This window comes from Corvus kubaryi, unplaced genomic scaffold (genome assembly GCF_017639235.1).
Source record: "Corvus kubaryi isolate FWS band 111438036 unplaced genomic scaffold, C.kubaryi_AGA036_p1.0 37385, whole genome shotgun sequence".
Taxonomy (NCBI): Eukaryota; Metazoa; Chordata; class Aves; order Passeriformes; family Corvidae; genus Corvus; species Corvus kubaryi.
The window spans coordinates 31,544,738-31,555,565 of NW_024581127.1; positions in this window are offsets into that span (position 1 = coordinate 31,544,738).

Consider the following 10,828-nt stretch of genomic DNA (forward strand, 5'->3'; position numbering starts at 1 on the left):
AGTTTTCCAGTGTTTACCGTTCTGATTCTCTCCCTGATTCTGCTTTTGGGGGAGTGAGCAAGTGTCTGCCTGGGGTTTGGCTGCTGGCCGGGGTGAAACTACAGCACCTTTTAATCATATGAAGTGAATCGTACATACCTTTATTTTCACAGAACTCTTCAACTCAGCTGCTCCACTGTCGCGGGTTCGGTTTGTAACCGGGCAGAAACACCAATTTAGTGTAGTGGTTTGGTCCAAAATACTCATTACTGTTTATCTGCTGTGAGATAAGAATTAGGAGAAATGCAAAACAGGCACCAAACTTGAAAGAATATAAAGAAGTTTATTAACAGACCTAAAAGAAGAAAAAAAATTATACCACCTTCAGAACTCTCCTCCTCCCCCCACCTTCCTCCCTTCTCCCACTGACAATGTGAAAAGACAACCCTTGAGATGTTCAGTCTGTTTACCACTTCCATAATAACCTTGTTCAGTCCATTTAGAAAGAGAAGTCTCTTCTTGCTCATGCTATGAAAACATTATCACAACGAGACAGCCGCCCACTTCCAAATATTGTTCAGTCCATTTAGGAAGAGGAGTCTCTCTGCCTGCGTGTGAGTCCTTTCCCCCGACTTGCAGCTTTTCCCGCAACTGCCTTCGAGGGTCCACTCTTGAAGTTTTTTGGGGTACAATTTTAAGGTTGAGCCGTTCAGAAACAAAAACAGAGGCCCTTCTCCTTCCCTGGGAGCAAAGGGTCTTCATCATCTTCATCTTTAGGACTATCTCTGGGAGCATCTCTAGGAACTGAGGTTTTCTCCTTTCCCATTTGGAGCAAAAGTCCTCATCTGGTTCATCTCTCCCTGTCCAAACTTCTCATGAAATTACAGCTGCGTCAGCATCTGCCTATCTCAGCGCAGGTGCTTTTGCTCACGAGTTGAACACTCCACCCCCCATATCTTCATGAAATTACAACAGGATACTCTGATATATCATAGCTTCACAACAGAATTTCAGCTTTAAGCATCTCCTCTCTCTCTTCCCTCAGGTTTTCAGCTCTTCACAGCAATAAAAGGGTTAATCTCACCTCGGCCTTGCAGCTTTGCAGCTGGAATGTTGAATTTTTTCTTATCGCAGTGGAGAGGGGGGAGAGCCGAGCCGCTCCGGCTGCCCACGGCAAGGCAGTGGGGGGGGTTCCACAGCTGGAACAGATCCATGGCTTCAGGATGGCCGTGGCCCGGCCCGGCCTGGCCCAGGCAGGGCCTGGCCGGGCCCGCTGGCCCCCACACGGGGCCTGCAGCCACTTGTCCCAGCGCCGGAAACGAGAGAGAGCTTGGAGGGGGAGTTTGCCTATTCTTAAATGTGGATCACAGAGGTGATCACAACTTTAAGTGGCTTAGAGAATTGTCCATATTCAAACTGGCCAGCTGATAGGTTCTATCAGTTCCCAGAGGAAACTGTAAGCACCCCTTAGCAAGGACGTCCCTTCCGGGACTATGCTTGCTAACCTATGACATCCACCATAACAGCCATGTAAAAATCCTTCCTAATTTCTTGGGAAAATCTTGTGTGTGGTTGTAAAGGACTTGCACACTAAAACCACAGGACAAGGTAAGAAAACTTGTCTTCTTTTCAAGAGAACACAGAACCTGGTTCCACCTTTATTAAAGATGTAGCTTTTATTTGTTGCTTTTACTGTAGAGCTAGGATGGAGCTCAGCTCCAGTTAAAGATCATTACATATAGGTATCTACCTGTAGGTGTCTGAATAATACATGGAAATTCACTCTGTCCTGGATTATAAGGATAGGGTACCACTCCTGGTTGCAAATCTCACAGCAATCATCATATATATATATATATATATATATATATATATATATATGTATATATATAAAACATGTAAATGGATGCCTTGTATACACCATGACATCTAAAATGGAACTTTTCTCCCTAAAATGTCTGTGTTTAGGGAGAAAAAAAAGGAAAAAAAATCAATCCATCCTGGTTAATCAGCAAACTAGATCTGTAATGGGAATTTGGATATCTCACTCATATATAGACAGATACAGAATCCTACATGGAAGCACCTTGATCCTGAGCTAAATCTTAAACTGAGTGTGCTGAATGGGCAATGCCTGCAGAAAGGAGTCTCAGGAGGAACTATCATGTGAAGATCAGCAATTACATTACAATAATTAAACCCTAAACAAATAAAACAAAAAAAAACAACCAAAAATTACTATATATATACAAACAGAAAAATTGAATATGCAATATAGGAAGTCTAAAGAAAATAAAATTTTCAACTACTGTTCATATTAGATTGTTAATAGTGATAAAGGCCATGACAGGCATCTGAAGTTTGACTAATAAGGTTAGAGGGACTGTGGTGTTTGCACAGTCCAGGAGCTTTGAGCAAGACATATAGGAGGGCTGGCATACACTGCTGCAAGTGTGTGTTACTCACAGTAACTGCACTATTACTTTCTCTTAGACTTAGACAGCCCCTGGAGTGATGCACCAGAGAAGAGGCTCTGTGGTGAATCAATAACACTCTGAACAACCAGTTCATGCATTAAAAGGACAGTTCACAACTTATGGTAATATTTTTTTTCTGAGCTAGAAGGATGTAGGCCTGATGATCCGACACGGGTAACTGCATCTTTAAATTAGAATGCCCATTTATCTAGACCAGGGTGTTTTATTCATGGAGAACTTGAATGCAAAAATCCCTGTGTTCTTCTCTAAAAGCCATTCACACTTCATTAACTGAGAAGAAACCTTTGAGGATACACTTTTAAGTAAATGCCCATCTCCAGACAGAAGTCTGGGGTTTGTAAATTAATGCTGAAACTTTTACTAAAGGTAGTAGGTACACAAGAAGTCCTTTGTACATTTGAGATTTCTCTCTTTATTCTGATCTGCAGTGTAGGAAATCTGTAAATAAATTATCCTGATTGTGATAGATTATGATCCATGGTACCCCTAGACTGCATTTATTGTCTATTCATGTTAAATATACTGCAGCAGAATTAATTTAGTTTGTTTGCTTTTGCCTTTTTTTTCTCCTTGAGGGAAAGCATGACCAGTTATAAGTGATTTCATGTCTCAAGACCCTCTGCTTCTAACATCTGAGGAACTTAGAGGAGTGGTTTGTACCAGGGAATTCAAAGCTAATGGAAAACTACAGAGTTAAACCGGCTGACAGAGAGGATCTGCTTCCATATTGTTATGAAGTTATCAGGAAGTCCTTTAAATTTTCAACAGGATGTGCTTTCTGATTGAGCAGGTTAGCATAAGAAAGACAGACTAATGAATCAATCTCAGTGTTTCTTCCTTGCATGGCAAACAGCATAGATTTCTCTGTTGTGTTCACTTAGCTGGCTGAGATGATTGCATTTTGGGTTGATGAACTGAATCTTTCAAAGCATTTAAATTGGAGGGGTAATGAGGGAGTTAGAGCTAAGACTTCCACACAACTCATAGCATGGTGAGAGTGTAGGTAGATGAATTAAAGGCTCCAAAAATTTTGCTAACAAAATTTTTGCTCTCTTATTTGTTTCTGGGATTTTAGTCGATGCTCTCTAAGACTGGTGGTTTCCAGGGGTAAGTTAATCCTCAAGATGCCTCTCTGAATAAAAGTAGAGATCATTCTGCATTAGTGGGGGTGGAAGGTCCTTTCCCACTAATCACAGAATCATAGAATATCCTCAGTTGGATGGCACCCAGAAGAATCAGCGAGTCCAGCTCCTGGCCCTGTGCAGGACATCCCAAGAATCCCACCGTGTGCCTGACAGTGTTGTCCAAACACTTCTTGAGCTTTGTCAGGTTTGGTGCTGTGATCACTTCCCTGGGGAGCCTTTTCCAGTGCCCAACCACGGTCTGGGGGAAGAACATTTTCTCATTATACAAACTCAACCTCCCCTGACACAACTCCAGCCATTCCCTCAGTTCCTGTCACTGGTCACCAGAGAGAAGATCAGTGTCTGCCCTGCTGCTTCCCCTCATGAGGAAGCTGTAGACTGTAATGAGATCTCCCCTCAGTCTCCTCTTATTACCATCAATAATATTTATATCTTTGCAACCAGGAACGTCTTGGAACTGAGACACCCAGATATGAAATAAGTAGTCTAAAGAACAAATTCACTAAACAGTAAAGCTGCTTTAATATGCTCTTTAACCAAGGCTTCTGACTTACCAGCGCAGTCAAGCAATTTCCATTTTCAAGGGGGTTTTCTAGGACAAAGGTAAAGAAAAGGACATGTAAAACATTGCAGCCCTGTAACTTCTGCTAATAGACCTCCACTTTCTGCTGTGAGAGGAACCTGGGAACCATTCGGACTCTACCAAGAGCGTTTTGATCCACCTGGCAGTCCTTAGAGTTATGAGGAGACCAGCTGCTTTTTGATCCCTATTCATCTTGTGTGTCATTTTAAAATCAGGCTATTCACAGTCTGTGTTTTGAACAGCAGAATAAGACTGTTAATAACTAGCTGAACACAGGACTGCTGTATGGCTCAGGGTCATTGGCAACCAGATGTTTGATTGAAATTCCTCACAAAAATCTTCATTCCACATATATCAAGAACAGTTTTCTTATGCCATGAGGGCTAAAGTCTAGGAGTCTATAAAATTAGACTCTACTGTTGAAAGAATACAGGATACTACCACTGTTTCAAGTCCATTAAAAACTTGAAGGAAAAATTCATCCTTGTCCCAAATATATGTAAATCATAATTTTACAAGAAAGATATACAAATAACATGCCCCAAAAGCTTCCCATATGACTAGGAGCCATGGTTTAACTAGCTCAAATCTATTTCTGTTATGAGCCAATACCTCAATACCTTTCAAAGAAAGATAATAAATCTGAAGTGCCCTCCAAACCTCTCATCTAGATTAATTAAAAAAAAAAAAAAAAAAAAAAAAGAGGGCAGGAGAGAGGCTGATGCTTCCATGGCCTTTCTAAAGCTCAGAAGTGCAGTATAAATACTATGACAATAAAGCATCTCAGTTAAAATGATCCAGTAGTTCATCCACCTTTACTTCAAGATGGTAACAAGTCAAATACCCAAAAGAGGGAAAGAAACAGATTGAGGGACACTAAAAATTTACAACATTCCAATAAAATTTAAAAAGGAAAGTCAAGGTCACTTTGAATTTATAGAAAAGTAACAGCAGAAAAAGAATCAGTAAGGTGCAATGATAGCTAGGCGGATGAGAGGGCAGACATTTATGGTGTCAGTGATTGAAAGAAGGAAAGCAAGTGTTATCTGTTGAATTAATACTCTAGACTGGAAAGAAAAATATTGGTGAGACTTAAATATGACCACTATATTGTTAGACAGGATATTTAAAAAATACACTCAGATTTAATTAGTAAAATTATTTCTCCAATATTTATTGTTTCTTCTTTTATTTTTTATATCCAGTGAAGCATTTTGCTTTTTTCACATGCTCCTCACTCATCACTGAGTTACACCATAGGCTTTGACTTTTTATTTGGCTAAATAACTGCAGGTGATTTTCCCAAAACATTTTAATGGACAAAAGATGAAACAAAACCCCAACATTTCAGACCAATATAGAAGCTACTGGAGAGTCAGAGACCAGGGTAAGAAATTTATATCTTTTTTAACACCAGAGTGCTTTGTTTGTTTCTTTTATAATAGAGAGAGATAAAAGGCTATTGATGATAGCCGTCATATTTCCACATGTGTTGGGATGGAATGTGCAGAGCAAAGAAACAGATAACACTTTTCTGAAGTTACACCTGCTATGGTGAGATGTGCAGCCAGAGGCTTTAACTTTGAGTTTCAAAAAGCTTTTGATAAGGTTACGCATCTAAGATAATTGGTTACTGGAAGTACAAATATTTCAGGAGTTAAAGAAGTTCTTACAACTCAGAGGAAGTCCACAGATGAAGCTCTTCAGTTTTTGACAGATATGGAAAAGGTGAAAATCAGGACAAAGGGGCAGAACCTGTTCCCACTTCATGAGAACCCTAAACAGTTAATCTCAGGGTTTATAAATGGCTGCATTTAATTCCCCTCCCAACCCTTGTTATTTCCCCTTCTAAGATTATCTTGGAAAGCATATATTAGGAAGGATTTGATTAAACTTTTTGTTCTCCTTACTGTGATACTTTGATATGAAACAAATAGGTGGGAAGGTGGGTTATTCCCCTTTTTCATGTAGGCCCTATTTTTAAAGATAAGTATAAATAGTTGTTAACTTCGGTCACCTTCGACTGTAACTGGGCAATTAAAAATGCCTTTGTCAATATTTCACACCCCAAACCCAAGAAAATGTATTTAATTTGAGAGTCAAGACTAATTAATCCCTCTGCTTCATTCTTTAACCTACTAGTGACTGCTGAGTGAATAACAACTTTTTCTGCTGTCACTGAACATAGGGCTCCATCTTGGTTTTCCAGCCATATCTTCCCGCTGAGATAAATAGTTCCAAAGGGTGTCCCTGGGAACAGTGATGCTCCTTGGAATATCCCCTGCATGGGCCATTTTGTGTATTCTCACACTATTCCCACACATGGTACAAGATGTAGAAAAGCTTCTGATCCATTCACAACTTGTTTTGTGTATGATCACCTTTCCACAGGAGAAAAGAATGGGACAGAATGTCATGGGTTTAAGCAAGCATCTACCATTAGGCCTAACTGCTGGGAGACAGCCCTGGCACACAGACTTTGCTGAAGATGCTGTGTGTGTCAGCCTGGGGAAATGCCAGCCCTGTGCGATGCAGAATGAGCCCTATCTTGTTATAGACAAACCAGGTCAGTGCTAATACAAAGGAAACATTCAAAGATGCAGTCCCTGTCTGTTTTGCATCTAAAGTAGCTACCTCTGTGCATGGTGCTGGTTTGCTCTCAAATGTGCCCATTAGTTTCACTATAATGAGGAAGGCAAGAAAACCTTAGAAGGCAGAGGTAGCAGTACCTGCACACAGCAATGCCTGCAGTGTGTGCTCCTTTGTTGGAGTCAAAATCTTTGTCCTGGCAATGTCCTATTCCTAGGACAATCCCCACAGCACAGGGAACCATCTGCTGGATGTTTGTTACAGAGATGATTATCCAGTAGTGCCTCACTGCTGTGAGGCCCTTCTGTCCTGCTCGCTCTTTACAACCAGCTTCACCTTTACCTTCTGTCATGGCTAATATCAACACAAACTTCCTTCATTTCAGACCCCACTGCAAGGAAGCAACAATCTGCTGAAGACCTCAAAATGTCTCTCTCATTGGCAGCTGGTACCCAGGTGACATGCAGGTTGGTTTCATAAGAGACTGGTGATTTATGAGGATACCCTGAATATCCAGAATTGTCATAGTTATAGCAACAAATAAATAATTAAAAGAGATATCAGTAGGGCTCAGTGAACACTGATTGAATATTCATACCTTTCTCAGCATTTGATATTATTTTGCTTTTTCTCCATCAAGAAAATTTGTATCTATATTCCCCTTCAGAGAATCAGACAATCATAGAATGGTTTGGGTTGGAAGGGACCTTCAAGATCATCCAGTTCCAACCCCTCTGATGTGGGCAGGGACACCTTCCGGTAGACCACATTGCTCAAAGCCTCATCCACTCCGGCATTAAATGCTTCCAGGGGTGGAGCAATCACAATTTCTCCGGACAACCTGTGCCAGTGCCTCACCACCCTCGCAGTAAAGAATTTCTTCTTAATACCTTCAAAGCATTAAGACAGTACAAGGTATTGAGATAGATATTAAGATAATACAGGTCTGCAACTTGGTGGCCTTTAAGGTCCCTTCTCACCCAAGCCATTTTATGATTCTATTAATTCCCACTGGCAAAATTTCAAAGGAGGAAATACAGAGCAACCATTGTTTCCCTGTTACCTCATCCCTAGCAAAGAGCTTGCCATGAGTTTTGCATCCTTTGAGGAGAGCAATGCCCATGGGCAAACCTGCTACTGGGAAGACAGTGTGGTATCAGCCTGTTATCCACAACTTTATCTGTGTATTGTATTGGTGTATTCCTGAGGGTCTGAGAGTGCCCACCAGAACATGAGATTGCCTGGTTTCTGAAAGCTGATATGGTTTACTACAAAATCAATTCCATCAATTCAGGTGTCTTAAGTCCAAGTAAATGAATTTTCTAAGTCCTTTTGGATTCAGGTGCCTTAAATTTACCTAAGTCTTACCTTAAAAGCCTGTATTCCTTCTCAGAGCTGGCTCCAATTACCTGTAATGAGCAGGATGAAGTAAAATCTTTGAATTTTGGTTTGCTAAGCCAGTGCTCATTTCTTACTCCCTGGGCAGAAAAACATTTTATTGAAGCATTTTGTCTTTGTGAAGCAAGTGATATATGCTCTGTGGCAACATATCCTTCCCAGGCTGGGAAATGCTAATTAACACTGATCCTTTAAAAAAAAATATTTTGTTTCCTCTTATTTAACTATTAATTCAGATACAATATTGAGAGGGAAATGAAAATGAAAGGTGTTGTTTTTTTTTTTTTTTAATTTCTCTTTTTCTAATTTATACAAATGAAGGCACACTTAAGCAGCCTGAAATTTAATTACAACTTGCATTTCATGTAAGCAAACACATTAAAACTGGGAATGCTAATCTTGAATGCAGAAACTGCCATAATGCAACAGAAAAAAACCCAAGTGCAAGCAGCGTAGGATAAGCTTTTGCCACTGTCACTTTGCACATGGTCACAGAAGTGCAACATGAACAAATGCTGTTTCTCATGTTGCTTGTTGGCAATAGCACAAGAATGGAACATTATGGGCCACATTCTCTGCTGGCATGTATAGCATCCCAACTTCACTGAACTTTTTACTATTACTCAGTTTTCACCAAATACATGTGTTTCCTGAGGGCCAACCAGTGCACTTCAATGACACTGATTTACACTGACTGAATTAGATTTTATAGACCCAGAAGCCCATAGATTTTCTTTGCCAAATTAAAAAAATATAGGCAAAATATAGTTGCTTTTTTAAAACCTAGATTTCTTAGTAGTTTGCAATAACAGCTCCAAACTTCTCTTTGCATTTGAGATCGCTTTACAAATACCCTTTGTACTCATCTGCTACTGATGGAGCAAATGACATGGACAAGAGAGGTGTTAATTCAAATAATTAGCATGATTGTGCTCTTTATAAGTTATTATTTCACCATCGTTACTGCAATATTTGGATGCCTGCCAACAGAACCTCAAATTATGTGACTAATTTTAGTCATGGGGCATTCATACTCTCTCGTTGTTTCTCCAGGAATAAAACTGAGTTTTTTTTACCTGTGTTTCATGTTCACACATCTTTGTGCTACTATTAAAGATAAAAGTTTTAAAAATAATTGGAAATCCCACAGTGAAGATGGGGCATCAGCCAAAAAAGTGTGCAAAAATCCTTTGCTCTACAAGATTTCATTCTTTCTTCAAGAGAGAAACAAATTTTAGCATTTATTTCTTTAACCCTTGAGTTAATTTTCACATTTCTGAGGAGAAAAAATGTCAGCTGAAGTACTCAGGCCAGTGATTTTGGTGACCTTTTTAATGTCCAGGCAGCACACTGCAGCATTGCCCTGGGAGTGCAAGACAGTCCTCACTTTAATTTTGTTGTTTATAGAAGGTAAGAATGCAAACTACAAAGACAGGTGTAGTGGTTTTGTCCAAAATACTCATTACTGTTTACCTTCTGTGAGATAAGAACTAGGAGAAAAGCAAAGCAGGCACAAAACCTGAAAGAATATAAAGAAGTTTATTAATACCTAAAAGAAGGGAAAAAAAAGAAAATAAAATCATACCACACCTTCAGAACACTTCTCCTCCCCCCACCTTTCTCCCTTCTCCCACTGACAATGTAAAAAGACAACCCTTGAGATGTTCAGTCTGTTTACCACTGCCATAATAACCTTGTTCAGTTCATTTAGGAAGAGGAGTCTCTCTTGCTCATGTTATGGAGACTATCTCCACAAGAAATTCTCTCATGGCTTCAAGTATCACAATGAGACATCCGCCCGGGTTGATTCTCTGCTTGGTTCAGTATCACAAGACAGCTGCCCGGGTTGGTTCTCTGCTCGCATCATGTGAGAGTCCCTTCCCAGAACTTGCAGCTTTTCCCACAACTGCTTTCGAGGGTCCAATCTTGAGCTACTGGGCTACCATTTTAAGGTTGAGCCATTCAGAAACAAAAGTTCTCTTCACCCATCTCTGGGAGCATTTTCATCTCTAAGAACAGAGGCCCTCCCCCTGTCCCTGGGAGCAAAGGGTCCTCCTCATCTTCATCTCTAGGACTGTCTCTGGGAGCATCTCCATCTCTAAGAACAGAGGCCCTCCCCCTGTCCCTGGGAGCAAAGGGTCCTCCTCATCTTCATCTCTAGGACTGTCTCTGGGAGCATCTCTAGGAACTGAGGTCTTCTCCTTCCGATTTGGAGCAAGAGTCCTCATCACTTCCATCTCTCCCTGTTCAAACTTCTCATTAAATTACAGCTGCTTCAGCATTTGCTTATTCCAGCACAGGTGCTGTTGCTCACAAGTACAGTTTGAACGCTCCACCCCCCACGCTTTCATGAAATTACAACGGGTACTCTGATATATCATAGTCCATCACCACCCCTAGCTTTACAACAGATTTTCAGTTTTAAGCATCTCCTCTTTCTCTTCCCTCAGGTTTTCAGCTCTTCACAGCACTAAAAGGGTTAATCTCACCGGGGCCTTGCAGCTGGAATTTCGCTTATCACTGTTGGTCACATGATCTTTGCCAGGCAGCGGTGCAGCTTCAGCTGAATCTTTAGCTGCACTGGGGGGCGGGGGGGGGCGGGGGCACGCACCATCTGCACAGAGTAGGGCTGTGGG